At 42.7% G+C, this 9,035-nt stretch overlaps 1 pseudogene; it reads right to left on the bottom strand.

Moving 5' to 3' along the window:
* Positions 1-3,655: 3,655 nt before the first annotated feature.
* On the bottom strand, positions 3,656-8,834 carry LOC137209441 (actin-related protein 2/3 complex subunit 1A pseudogene; annotated as a pseudogene).
* Positions 8,835-9,035: the final 201 nt, after the last annotated feature.

The following is a 9,035-nucleotide window of genomic DNA, read 5'->3' as shown; positions in this document are numbered from 1 at the left end:
ATGTCACTTTAACCTTTGATACTTCAGTTCCTATTTCCTAAGAACAAGAGTCTCCGATGTAATCCTGTTACAGCTATCACAACCAGAATACGTAACCCTCTACGTGAGCTGGCACGTGCTATAGCATTGAGCTGTGCTATCACCTATTCTGCATTTCTCATCCACTTTTGGTTTTTTTGTGTTTTTTTGGTAACTTAATTTTGTCGGCATTCTTGAATAAGCTAAGGACGTCTAGGTGTATATCTTTGAATTTTACAAAGAGAAAGACAAAGGTGAATAAGACAAACCAAGATTTGACTAAACTTTACTTTGTTTTCATCCATTTTAAAACCACAGCATTCTTTCACATTTCCAAGAAAATTCCTGTTCCAAAGCCATATTATCTCATTCCAGAACCCCAAAAAGATGCAAGGATTTTTCAAATCGTACTACACAGTACCAAAACTCTTACTCTTAAACCTGATAAACAACAAATATGTGATCCATGTCATTTATAAACTTGGATTGTGAATCTAAATAAACATTCTAGTAAAAGAAACAACATTTGAAAGATACTAGTGTAACACAGGAACGCAAAGAAGATATATATTATGATCTTTCCAGCCGCAGCTTAGCCTCTCACTACTGAAAGGGTTGGCAGCGTTGGTCAAACACAAAGTGAAGAAGCTGCCTCAGACCTCACTAAGGGTGGAGGAACTGCTAGACATGACCTTGGAACGCGCACTGGTTTCATCCACTTTTGTAAATTGTCCTCGTCACGTTTTCAGCCCCTTGTAGGGCATCACGTACTCATGCAGTTATCCCGTCTCCTTAGGTCCACTAGTCTGGAGCAGCTCCTAACCCTTTCCTTGTCTTGCATCATAGTGACATTTCTGAAGAACACAAGCCAATTATTTTACAGACTGTTCTTCAATTTTGTTTTTTTTTTTTTCAGTATTTATTCGCTATGAGATTCAAGTTATGTATCCTGGGCCAGAATACCAAATAGTGTGTCGTGTCCTTCTCAGGGTATTTCTGCAGACACAGGATGTCCACCTGACCCTCACGAGTGAGTCATTTGATCACCTGGCCAGGGTGCTGCCCAGTCTCTCTACTGTACTGGTTTCCCTCTGTAACTAATAAGTATTCTGATGAAAGACATTTGCAGACCTTGTAAATGTCCTCCCTCTCATCACACTCCCCTGTTCCTCCCCTGCAAGCCCTGCCACACACACACACACACACACTTTAGAATCTATTGATGAGTCTTCTCCAATCATTACTATGATGGTTGCAAAACAATGATTTTCATCTTCACCTTCCCTTCACCTTTATCAGTTGGCATTCTACTGAAAGAAAGAGCCCTCCCATCTCCTCTATTTATTTATCTATTAATTATCAGCATGTACTCATAGATTTCTATTTTATTCAGTATTTATTGTGACACATATATGTCCTAGATTTAGCCAATGGGTGCCCTTCAAGCTGGCTCCTGTGACCTTTTAACCAGCCCCTCCCCCTTTCTTTTGGGCTGCGTGCGGGCTTTCTCTAGTTGCGGCACGCGGGGGGCTACTCTTCTTTGCGGTGCGCGGGCCTCTCACTGCTGTGGCCTCCCCCACTGCGGAGCACAGGCTCCGGACGCGCAGGCTCAGCAGCCATGGCTCACGGGCCCAGCTGCTCCGCGGCATGTGGGATCCCTCCGGACCGGGGCACGAACCCGAGTCCTCTGCATCGGCAGGAGGACTCCCAACCACCGCGCCACCAGGGAAGCCCTTACTTTACTTTCGAATATGTAGGACATTAACATGTTTTCAGAAGTCAAGCCTAGAAGAAAGGTGACAGGTGTCAGTCCTCCTGTCCCTTCTGCCTCTTCCTACCACTCCTTACAGGTAACTCATTTCATTGTTTTCTGGTTTATCATTGGTGTGTGTGTTGCCCAAATAAACAGATATTTGTATGTTTTCTTATTTTCCCTTCTTTCTTACACAAAAAGTAGCACGCAATATATAAGCTATTGCACTTTGCATTTAATATTTCATTTCATATTTAATAATATATCCTCGAAATCACTCCATATCTGTTCACAAAAGTCTTCCTTAGTCTTTTTTATACCCCTCCCAATACAGTATCTGGTCAAGTTTTCAAATTTTTGCCAGTTTGTTGGGGGGGATAACCAGTACCTCTGTAGTTTTAATTTGCAACTCTTTTATGAGTAAAGTTTAACCTCTTTTCACATATTTATGAACTCTTAAGATCTTTACTGTGAATTGTCTGTTTATGTGTTTTGCCCATCTCAGTGTTTAACTTCTTTATATATTAGTGATATAACCTTACCCCTTTATCTATGATAGGTGTGGAAACAATTTCTTCCAATTTGTCATGTCGTTTTATTGTGGTAAAATATACATAACATAAAATTTACCATTTGAATCATTTTTTAAAAATTAATTAATTTATTTATTTTTGGCTGCCTTGGTCTTTGTTGCCGTGCACGCGCTTTATCTAGTTTCAGCGAGCCAGGGCTACTCTTCGTTGCGGTGCGCAGGCTTCTCATTGTGGTGGCTTATCTTATTGCGGAGCATGGGCTCTGGGCATTTGGGCTTCAGTAATTGTGGCACGTGGGCTCAGTAGCTGTGGCTTGCGAGCTCTAGAGCACAGGTTCAGTAGTTGTGGTGCACAGGCTTAGTTGCTCTGTGGTGTGTGGGATCTTCCTGGACCAGGGCTCGAACCCATGCCCCCTGCATTGGCAGGCAGATTCTTAACCACTGTGCCACCAGGGAAGTCCCTGAATCATTGTTAAGTGTACATTTCAGGGACTTTAAGCATACTCACATAGTTCTGCACCAGAGTCTATCTCCAGAACTTTGTCATCTCCCCAAACTGGAACTCTGTACCAATTAAACAATCACTCCCCCTTCCTCCCTCCCGCCCCTGGCAACCACTCTTCTACTTTCTGTCTGTGAATTTGACTCCTCTAGGTACTTCATGTAAGTGGGCTCATACTTTTTGTCCTTTTATGCCTGGCTTATTTCACTTAGTATCATGTTATAACTTACGTCAGAATTTCCTTTCCTTTCTTTTTTTAGACATTAAAAATTATTTAATTATAAAGCTTTGAAAAACAGAATCCAAACTTGAATTTAACTGAAAACATAGTTCCAGTCACAAATTATTCATGAAGAATTGATCATAAAACCTGTAAAGACAGAAAGTAGGTCTCTCATTATGTAGGGCTAGGGGCAGGAAGAGGGAGTCACTATAAATGGGTACAAGGTTTCTTTTTTGGAAGGTTAGAAATGCTTAAAAACAGATTTTGGTGATGTTTGCACAATCCTGTTAATGTACTAAAAATCACTGAACGTTACACTTAAAATGAATCAATTATATCTCAATGAAGCTGTTAATAAAAAATCAGAGCATTTTAAACAAAGGCAACTTGTCTTCTAAAGGGGTGTGTGGCCATTGAGCTCTTCTAATGGCATGCATTACTTTTTTTTTTAACATCTTTATTGGAGTATAATTGCTTTACAATGTTGTATTAGTTTCTGCTGTATAACAAAGTGAATCAGCTATATGTATACATATATCCTCATATCCCCTCCCTCTCATGTCTCCCTCCCACCCTCCCTATCCCACCCCTCTAGGTGGTCACAAAGCATCGAGCTGATCTCCCTGTGCTATGCGGCTGCTTCCCACTAGCTATCTATCTTACATTTGGTAGTGTATATACATCCATGCCACTCTCTCACTTCGTCCCAGCTTGCCCTTCCCCCACCCCTTGTCCTCAAGTCCATTCTCTACGTCTGCGTCTGTATTCCTGTCCCGCCCCTAGGTGCATCAGAACCATGTTTGTTTTTTAAATTTCCTTTCTTTTTAAAGTTGAATAATATTCCATTGTATGTCACATTTCACTGATCCATTCATTTGTTGATGGACACCGGGCTGCTTGCATGTTTTGGCTCTTGTGGATAACGGTGCCATGAACATGGGAGCACATGTTCAAGTCCTTGCTCTCACTTCTTTTAGGTAGGTACCCAGAGTGGCATTGCTGAATCATATGGTAATTCTAGGTTTAAGTTTTTAAGGGACAGCCAAAGTGTTTTCCACAGCAGCTGTACCATTTTGCCTTCCCACCAGCAACACACAAGGGTTCCAATTGCTCCACATCCTTTTCCTCTTTTTTTTTTCACAGTCAGTATTTTCATCTAATTTTTTAGCAGACAGTTTACATACTTCCCCCACCCCTTCCTTTAAGCTAGTGTGACACTTTTCCATAATATACTACTTAAAGAGAAGCTTTGGTCAAGAATGGAATGAAATAGCAAAACAAAAAAAACAAAAAATAAAACCCAAATCACTGCTGCTTTTAAAAAACCGATACTTTCACCAATTATTCTCAAACAAAACACAGAACAAGGTTTGCGCCATATGTGTCTTCAGTGTTTCCTGGCGGCTGGCTCTCCTCCCCAGGATGCGAATGGCGGAGCTGCCCGGCGCAGCCTGTCCGTCCTCATGCTGGATCTGGGAGGCTCGCCCTGGATAGAAGACTCTAAGGTCTTGAAATCCCAAAAGGTCATGGCTCCATCGATGCCAGTAGTGCAAAATTTGCGACAATCTTGCCTGTCTACCTCATAAATAGACATCTGAGTGATACCGTCCTGGTGCAGCATCTCCAGGGCCGGGTTGCGGTCCTCGGTCGTGGCCCGCTTGTCCATGTTGCAGAAGCGCTCCGTGGCTGACACGTTGCGCTGGATGCTCTGTTTCGGGATGTCTAGCTTGGAGACAAAGGTCAAGCAGCCGCGGTCGGCGCAGCTAAAGAGCATGGGGCAGCAGTCATGGCCAGCAGCCAGGACGCTGTCCTGCGAGATGAAGGACACACTCAGGAGGGGCAGGAACTCTGTCTTCAGAGTTGAGACCTGCATGCTTTTTGAGGCATCGGCAACGGACACGGGGCCGTCTTGGCTGACCCAGGCCAGGGGGCTCCCGCTGGCGGAGAAGCTGACCTTGCGCACCCAGCCGCCAGGGCCACTGCCACCAAACTCTGACATCAGATGACCAAAAGGCATCTTGCTGCCCCAGGACGTACTGGCTGGCTTCTCATCCACTTCTTGAATGTAGGCAGAAAACACTCTGCATTTGAAATCACAGGATCCTGCTGCCAGCAAGACGTTGTTGGGATCCAATCCAAGCTGAGGACCGTGGAGCGAATGGGTTTTTTAATGTGCTTGCTAACCCACCGGTCATTCTCGGACTCAGAGTAACAAACAGAAATGAGTTGTGCTCCGCTGCCCACAGCAAATTTGTTCTCTAGCGGGGACCACTTGACAAAAGTGGCCGCACAGTTAATTCTCAGAATCACCAGGGTCGGCTTCCAGACACCATCCTCCTGACCCCAGACGTAGGCATTGCGGTCAACCCCGCAAGTGACGATGCGGTCACTCTTGGGAGCCCAGTCGATACCTGTGATGTGTCTGTTGTGCTCCTTGAGTTCATGAGTTTTCACCCACTGCCTCCCGTTCTTCTCATAGATGTGGATTTCATGGTTATTGGGGCTAAGGGCAATGGGTACGATCCCTGTTCCAGGCATGACAGGTGATTGGCTCTAGCAAAAATTGATGCAGGGACATTATTCTTCGTGTTTTCAAAGGACAGAGAGCTGGGGGTCGGGGCCATCCGGATGGGCTCGGAGTGTTAAATTCCCGGATTCTGGTCAATCAACGTGAACAGGCTCCTGCGGGCTTGGGCAGAAAACCGAGGACCACATCCTTTTCAATATTTGCTATATTCTGGTTTTTCGTTTTCATTTTCGCTTTTTTAAAAAGAATAGCCATGCTACTGGAGATATCTCATTGTGGCGTTTGTTTTGTTTTTTGCATTATCGATGTTGGAGGTAGGTTCCAGTTTGCCCTCATGGATTTTAGTGGCTGTCATGAGGTCTACTTTATTCTTGCAGTTTCTTTGTCCTTACGCTTCCCCACGTCACTTCCAGCCTTTCTTCTGACTTCAGATTTACAAACTACAGTGCTTCAGACCCACTGCCATGCACAATGGAGTTGAAGCTTTGGCCATAAATCGTCCTTCTTCACCTCGGATGCTCTTTAGCCTGTCCTACTTTGTTTGATACCAGGATCGCAGCTTCTGCTCTTTTAGAGTTGGCTTCTCCTTTATGACCAAATTTGAAAATCTTTTAACAGGCAAATGAAGTGCATTTGTAAATGCATATACTGGTATGGTTTGGTCTCCACTCTGTCCTGTTATTTTCTGTTATAATTACTGCATGTATTGTGGTATACTTACTGTGTTTCTTTCACCACTTGGTGTGTATTCTTTGCTATTTAATATTTTTTTTTCTTTTAGGGTTTTGGAACAGGGTTTCCAATATTTATGTTTTGCTTTAGTGGTTAAGTTTTTATATTTTTACATTAATTCTTTTCTTTTTTCTTAACACTTTAACATCTGGCCTGTCCATTTTACATGGTGTCATTTGATTAGTAACTATGACCTATTTAACGGTCAGTTACATGATTATGTTTCCCCTTTTCGCTCTCCCTTCTCCTTCAGTTTTTTTCAGTTGCACCTGTTCTATTTGATTAGAAAGTATGTGTATCTACTAGTCTTCCCATCCGTCACTTGGTGGTTTCCTCAGTTAGCTCTTGTTTGGGGGAAGCTCATTCCCCAGGAAAGGCATAGGATGCTCTCTAAATTTCTGTACTCAGTCCTCATCTGTTTGTCTATAGCTTTGATCCTTAAAGGCTGGACACAAAAATCCTTGGCTGGTACTTTCTTTCCTTAGTGTCTTGTAAATACTGCTCCACTGTTGCGTTGCTCTGTATGTTGCCAGCCTCAATATTTTTATAAGTAATTTGCTCTTTTTGCCTTTAAAATCTAATAGTTTTACTAAAACATGTTTTGGAGTTGATTATTCCACTCAGTTTTCCAAGGTACATGGAAGGTACTTTCAATATATAATTTAAATTTTCTCTTATTTCTGGCTTATTTTCTGGGATTATAGTTTCCCCCCTAGTTTTATTGAGATATGATTGACATATAGCACTGTGCACAGCATAATGACTTGACTAACATATATTGTGAAATGAATATCACAATGTTTAGTTAATATTCATCATCTCATTTAGATATAAAAAAAGGAAAGAAAGAAAAAATATTCTTTTCCCGGTAATGAGAACTCTTAGGGCGCACTCTGTTAACAACCTTCAAAAGCACCATACAGCAGTGGTAACTATCGTCATCATGCCGTATGTTACATCTGGGATGACGGTGTTAATATTAATTTTGCTTCACTGTTTGGTGTTTCTACTTTAGAGACTCCAGTGACATGTATTTTGGTTCTTCTTTCCTGGCTTTCATTTCAACCACCTATCTCTGAAAGCTTTTTACTCCTTTCTTTATTTTATTTTCAACTTCTTGAATATTTTCTTGCCATTCTTCAGTGTCCTTTTACATATCTGTATTTGATATATTCTCCCTTGGGCGTCTTGTAATTCTTCTTTGTTTCTGGGATAGTTTTGTCTTTATTTTCCATTTCTATCCTGAATCTTATCAACTCCTGCTGTATTTTTTCCTAATTTTTGCCTAATATATTCTCAGGTTTTGAATTTCTGATTCTATCTGTGTGTGTGTGTATGTGGGGGGGGGGTGTATCCATTTATATGATACTTTGTTCAGCTTGAGAGTTTGACATAAGGTCTTACAATTTTCCTCTGCTTTGTCGTTTTATTGATGGGATTTTCATCAGGTGAAATGTTATGATTCATCTTCTCATCATAAGAAATGTATTTTTTTCCTTTTTGCAGTAGCTTTATATGCAGGTATTTTGATGTTTTAGTGCTACTAGACATTTTGACATGGGGTTCATAGTTCAAGAATGTCCTCTTCTCACTGTATACTGAAGTGCACTTTTTAATAGATAACCACACTGAGGGAGGGATTGGTTGTCTTTTATTTCTGTGGATCTATAATTCTCACTTTTCCTTCACCACAATACCTCCGAAGGGCATTGCCCTTTCTCTATTTATCTGACTTTTCCCAGAAGCAAGGCTTCTTCAAGGCTGCCACCTCCTGTCCCATTCTCTTTCAAACCTCTTCTCTTTTCCACTCAAGTATCCAACCTGTGTTCAGTATTTAGTCCTTGGTGTTGGACTTTCTCTTCATAGAAGGATTTAAGCCTGGGTTTCACTTAAGTCCTTGGCAACAGTGGAGGGAGCTCTGTTGGAATTTGAGGTATTTTCTTTCTTCTACTGAAGAAGTAATTTGAAGTTCAGCTCGTGGCATTTGCTCTCCTAGTAGAGCGGAAGGCTTGTTTGTTTGTGCTTGTGTTTTATTGAGGATGTGAGTAGAGATTCAGATGCAGGCAGCTGCTTCTGTCCCCTGGACTGGTCAGCTTCCGGAATCCCTTTTAAAATATCAAGCGCTAAGTAACATTTCTTTCTTCCCTAGGAACACTGGAAACTTTGCTGTTACAAGGGCATCGTCAAGGTTACACAGATTCTGTTACAAGACAGGTCTGTCTTCCTGCATCTTTAAAGCTGTTTCGTGTGCTGCCTCTTCTTTCTTCTTTTAATACAGCAACCAGTCACAAAGAAAACAATTTAAAAATATATATTGCCTTCCTTCTTCCTCATTTCGTGTTTACTTAAAAACAAAAAAGAAAACCCTGCTATTCAGCACTCCGTACATCCCTGGAAACATGCTCCCCTGAAAAATCACCTCTCGGTTTCTACCTCCAGGCCGCCACCTCTGCCTAAATAAATAAATAAAATGGACACCTGGGGATCCATCCCCACCAGGGATGTTTTGCTGCAAGATTAGTAAGAAAACTGCAGCGAGCGGCAGCCAAGTCGGGTCCCGGAGGGGGATTTGCACCAAAAAACTCAGGTCGGTGGGCCAATAAGAGCGAGCCTGCCAGGGGGCTGGGGTGGTCCCAAAGACCGAGGACCGCGGAAGTGGCGCTCCCGGCCGGGCAGCGCGCGGCAGCAGCGACCGGGGTCCCTGGTGCGGGCGCCCGCGTGTGTGCGCACATGTGCGCGCGCCCCGCG

Source organism: Pseudorca crassidens, chromosome 16 (genome assembly GCF_039906515.1).
Source record: "Pseudorca crassidens isolate mPseCra1 chromosome 16, mPseCra1.hap1, whole genome shotgun sequence".
NCBI lineage: Eukaryota > Metazoa > Chordata > Mammalia > Artiodactyla > Delphinidae > Pseudorca > Pseudorca crassidens.
This window is presented reverse-complemented; position numbering and strand designations above follow the sequence as displayed.